Source organism: Castor canadensis, chromosome 2 (assembly GCF_047511655.1).
Source record: "Castor canadensis chromosome 2, mCasCan1.hap1v2, whole genome shotgun sequence".
NCBI classification, from domain to species: Eukaryota; Metazoa; Chordata; class Mammalia; order Rodentia; family Castoridae; genus Castor; species Castor canadensis.
The window spans coordinates 171,668,866-171,674,495 of NC_133387.1; the positions used below are offsets into that span (position 1 = coordinate 171,668,866).

Here is a 5,630-nt window from a genome sequence, read left to right on the forward strand (position 1 = left end):
ATGATTTAGGGTTTTTTTCTATGCCATGGGGTGGTAATTAAACAATTACTAGACTTCAGTTCTTCCATTTTTTTATTACAAAGGTGCTATGGTTTCCACTGTGTCAATGTCTAATGTGAATTAGAGGCCAACAGCAGGTTTCCAAGAACCATAATACCAGTTATAAGGTCTTGGCTCATCTGTGTTCTTCCTTTCCCCTTGGTTTTCCTGTAGTCATTGTTGCATGCAATCTGTAGGGCAGATTTTGTAGTGTAACTTACTATACTTGATTTGTTAAATCTCAAGTGAAGGGGAAACAGCATCACTCAGCATCATATTAGTAGTAAAGGTAGATTCTATAGGTCCAGATTAGACTACTCTCAGTCAATTCTAGTGATGTTCAATACTGTGTAAAGAAAATAGTCCAAGAACTGACTTATGCCCTGACGTAATAACTGACTTATCCTCTAATGTAATCCTTCTGTGACTATGCCCACAGACTTCCATAAATAAGAATGGATCCTGAAAATGGCTCTTTTGTGACTGAATTCATTTTGGTGGGTTTAACAGACCAACCGAACCTGCAACTTCCTTTGTTCTTTCTGTTTCTAGTAATGTATGTGCTCACTGTGTTGGGAAATTTGGGTTTGGTAATTCTAATTGGACTTAATTCAAACCTTCATACCCCTATGTACTTTTTCCTCTTTAACTTGTCCTTCATAGACCTTTGTTATTCTTCTGTGTTTACACCCAAAATGCTAATGAACTTCATATTTAGGAAGAATGTTATCTCTTACAGGGGATGTATGACCCAGCTTTATTTTTTCAGTTTTTTTTTCCATTTCTGAATGTTACATGCTGACATCAATGGCTTATGATCGCTATGTGGCCATATGTAAATCCCTTCTGTATAGCATTGCCATGTCCCCTAAAGTGTGTTCCAATCTTATCCTTGGTTCCTACTTGATGGCCTTTTCTGGTGGCATGGCCCACACTGGTTGCATGCTGACACTGGCTTTCTGTGATGTGAACATAATCAACCACTATTTCTGTGACATCCTTCCTTTATTCCAGCTCTCCTGTACCAGCACCTATGTCAATGAACTTGAGGTTTTTATTGTGGTTGGAATCAACATCACTGTGCCCAGTTTCACTATTCTTATATCTTATGGTTTCATCCTCTCCAGCATCTTTCACATCAGCTCCACTGAGGGCAGGTCTAAAGCCTTCAGCACCTGCAGTTCCCACATAATTGCGGTTTCCCTGTTCTTTGGTTCAGGTGCATATATGTATCTCAAGCCATCTTCTGCCATGTCATTGGATGAAGGTAAAATCTCTTCTGTCTTCTACACCAACACAGTTCCACTGATGAATCCCTTAATATACAGCTTAAGGAACAAAGATGTTAAAGTTGCCCTGAGAAAAACCCTGTGGTTCTAATGCTCATCATAAATAGTGTCTTTCTCAGCATGTAGTTAAAGAATATGTAATTCAGTGTATTTAATCCAGATATTTGTGTGACAGTCTTCCTATCCTCATTCTTTCTTGCTAGAGTGAAAATATATGAATCCTCTCTAGATAATTTATATCACCTTTGTATTGAGAGTATTTTCTTTTCCTCAGGATTTGCACAATTTGTTTGTCCTAGCCTTATTCCTGTACAAAAATTAGTAGGAAAGTAATTTACTTATTTTTATTATTAATATCAATAATATTAGTATGATATTAATATTAAATGATGATTATAATATTAAATGATATTAATATTAATATCATTTTCTGGGGAAAAATGATCAGTGGTCTGACAATAATGAAATCAGGTACTACTAGGTTTACTTTATGTCACTGTGGAAGTTGGAACTTCTTTGCCACTGGCCTTTGGACACATGAATTAGACAGTGGGTTTCTATTCTCATTTTTCCATCCTTCACTGGGAAAAAGTACATGTATGGAATGTCCAACAAACTATCAAGAACTGCACACTTTTTATGTGTATACTATATGTGTTAAACTTCTTTTGGCAAAGAGTTTTCTTATTTAGTTTGTAAAGTAGAACTTCAATAAGTATTTAATGCATGGATGGGAAAGTGAAGGTTTTTAAAGAACTCTACACTTACCCATCTGACTTGACCTCCACCACTGTTTCTCTTATAGGTTCCTCTTCTTTTTCAGTAAAAGCGGAAAGTAAGAATACATTTCCACTTTTCACGTTGACTGTAAAATGTTCCTACATAACATATGAATTTCATTTAGAAAAGGTATTTTGCCTTCTTTATTTGCTGGATGGTTTAGGAAAACACTTTGATGTGTCTTTTTGTTGGGAAACTAGGAATTTTGAATCAGTGTAGTTTGACGATGATTAACTAAAATAGGAAATTTAAGTTTGAAAGAAACATTTGGTGAATAATTCAAATTGTGACAATATCTTCTTGAAATAACATTTTGGGTTGAGAAACAGACAAGAAATGACTACTTTAACATTCTGAATAGAATATATCAAATGATAGTTAAACATTTTCTAATGTAATTGGAAATATTTTTATTATTGTACTATTTACTAAATTAACCAATAGTTATGTACTTTGACATTTAACACCAGCTGTCTATTGGCCTAGTTCCTTTTCAGATGTTCGGCCTACTTAGATTCTTGACTTACAGTTTTAAATTACCACACATTTCCTATCTGAACCCAATATTGTCATACTTGATTTTCCTTCAACAATTTCCTTTTATACAAGAGGTTGAAGTAGTTTGTAGGTTTTTTTTCCCTTTCTATACTTTTGATAAAATTGCTTTCTTCAATGAAATAAAACTATATGTCATAGTAATATTTATGCTATTTGTGATCTTGTGTAGAAATTGGAGCGGTGTATAAACTGGCATTTTTTTTCCCTAACTGAATGTCCCCATGAGTGGGCTAAACATGGCTCTTTATCTTTCATTTGATTGGCTACAAAACACAAGAGAAATCAGTTTTACTTTTCAGAAGTTTATTTTTTCCCTTGTTTTACTTCAGTTCAAACCCAGGATCTTGTTTATGCTAGACAATTGTTCTATTACTAAGCCTGTATCCCCAACCAAAATCAGTTTTATTTCAGAAAAGATTAATTTATTTTAAAAATTGCTTTCAGATTATTTTGCAAAAAATGATACCAAAATTTGAATGGAATTTTTAAAACATAAGAGTAATCAAGAATAAAAGAGGCAATGTAGTGCATACGTTTCATTTAGCACCTTCAGGAGCATATACCTGTTTGGTCTTCATTCAACGACAGCCTGGGGACACAGCTCAGTAGTAGAGCACTTCCTGGCATGTGCAAGACCCTGGTTTCCAGCACTGCAAATATAAACGGAGGGAGATCAAAGCAGGTAGTTAGTGTGTACAGTCTAGTGTTATTGCTTTTCATTTTTAATACATCACTAAAGAAGATAGGAGAGAAAGTACAATTCTGCTGAGGTTGTCACAGACGAAGGTTCATAAAGTAAATGTCAGTATTCAGCAATGTCTGGATATGCCTCTAAGTCAAAACCGAAGCTTGGACTTTCTGGGCAACAACAGAAAATAGTCATCCTTGAAAGGGCCAAATCAATGTTCCTTCATTACCTCCTGAATTTGTTTAATGCAAACATTCTCAAGCAAGCTGGTGATGCTACTCAAGATTAGTGTGGGATAAACAAAATCGAAAGTGGTCTGGTTAAAAGCTGATGAAAATTGAAGTAAAAGGAGTTTTCCTTTCTCTTTCTCTCTCCAAACCCGTCTTTGTTGAACTCCCCTCTACATTCCTCTTTACACTATTCCCTGTACACACAGAAACACAAACACAGACACAGACACACACACACACACACACACACACACACACACGCACACACATGCATGGGGGCACACAAAGACACAGACACCACACACAATTCTTTCATGCCTCTGGCTTTTTGAGATAACTGCTTAACCTCACTTGCATGTCATCAGATCCCAATTTAAAATTTTGCATTCCCATTTCAGGTAGATAATTCTTAGTTTCAGCTTGAAAAAGGCAGTGCTCAGCAAGAAGTTCTTACTAAATCCAGCAAAAGGAATTTGTTATTGCTTTAGCCATTCATATTTATCTAAAGAGGAAGATACACAGACATACCCATACACAAACACAAACACATATAACAGATTTTTTATGGAGTAAATGCATAGCAATTTGTGGCAATGTTCTCTATGTCACAAACAAATATGGTATGGTCCTAAATGGTTACAAAGGTATATATTTCATCATGCTTTAACATTTTATAAGTAGATCACACGTTGGGAACTTCCCATGGATTCAAATTTGATTTCCTTTATGAAAGTCTTAGAAGTGGACATTTTGAAATGATTTCTGGGAATATCAGAGATAAACAAAACATGAAAGATAAGAACTGGGAAGCAACAAATACACAAAATAAATGCCTTAGATATGAAGAGTTGTATTTAGTATTATGGATGGGGAAGAGACATGTGAAAAGTTGATTAACATTACAATGATCAAACTCTGACTTGAAGATTTTGATTGAAAATACCATCTGGCCTTTCAACAATTTGAGATCCTGTAAATTTTTATCAGTTTGTTTCTGCATTCCTCAGGCAAGCGCATTGTGAAACAATCCTTATATATAAATTACTCCTTAAACTTCTAAATGCCTTCTTATTATCCAACGAAGGCCAAAATCTTTGGAATTTTTATCAATAAACTGTCAGTTCCTATCTTTTGAAATTATGTTTGGAAACATAGCTCATTACGGAAATTGTAGTGTGTAGCAGAATGGAATGTCAGGTAAATGTCTGTGGATTAAACAAATAAAGTGAAAGATCATTATCTGCCAGAACTCAGAATATTTGCTTGACAGTGGATGCAATTTTAACCTTTGATCCATGTTTTTCTCCTTCTGGCTACTTTACCTCATCCTTTTCCCTTTCCTCTTTCCTGCTGGTCAGATCTGCCCCAAAGCACTTTTTGACTGCCTAAGCCTCTGTGAGAATTCTTTTCCTGATTTCCAATTTGTGGATGTTTTCTTAATTGTTGCTTAGGACTATTTGTCAGTCTCAATAAAGTGAAACTAGAAGGTGATTGTTTTGCCTCAAAATGATTTTCACAGAAAACATCTAAGAGTATGAAAAACTAACAAAAAAAAAATGAATCACAAAATGTTCTAATGCTACCTCCTTCCTCCCTCCTTCCTCAAGGTAATGGAGAAGAAAATAGAGTAAAGTTAAGTTTTACAATTTGTCATCATTCTAGGTAGTTCAAACACATCCTTGGAGTCTGAATGGTGATGTTGACCTTGTATTCTATCAAGCTTGTCCTTTCTTGCCTAGTCTGGCAGGAGCGCACTACTAATCCACTAATATTAGAAGGTATAAGTCTTGTCTTGGATTTCCCTACTAGTATGTACATTTTGATACATATGGAGCCAACTGGATATATCTAAATCTTGTGGACTCTCGTCTGCATCACCAGACATTCAGGAGTTGAATCATTCTCTTGGAATCTATATCTACATCCATATCAATATATATACATATATTGTATATATATGTATATATATACTATATGTGTATCTATGTATCTATCATTTAGATACATAGATATGATCTATCTATCATCTATCTATCTATCTTCTAT

General features: G+C 34.9%; 1 pseudogene; it reads left to right on the top strand.

Moving 5' to 3' along the window:
- The first annotated feature begins 494 nt into the window (after positions 1-494).
- On the top strand, positions 495-1,419 carry LOC141418448 (olfactory receptor 8B3-like; annotated as a pseudogene).
- Positions 1,420-5,630: the final 4,211 nt, after the last annotated feature.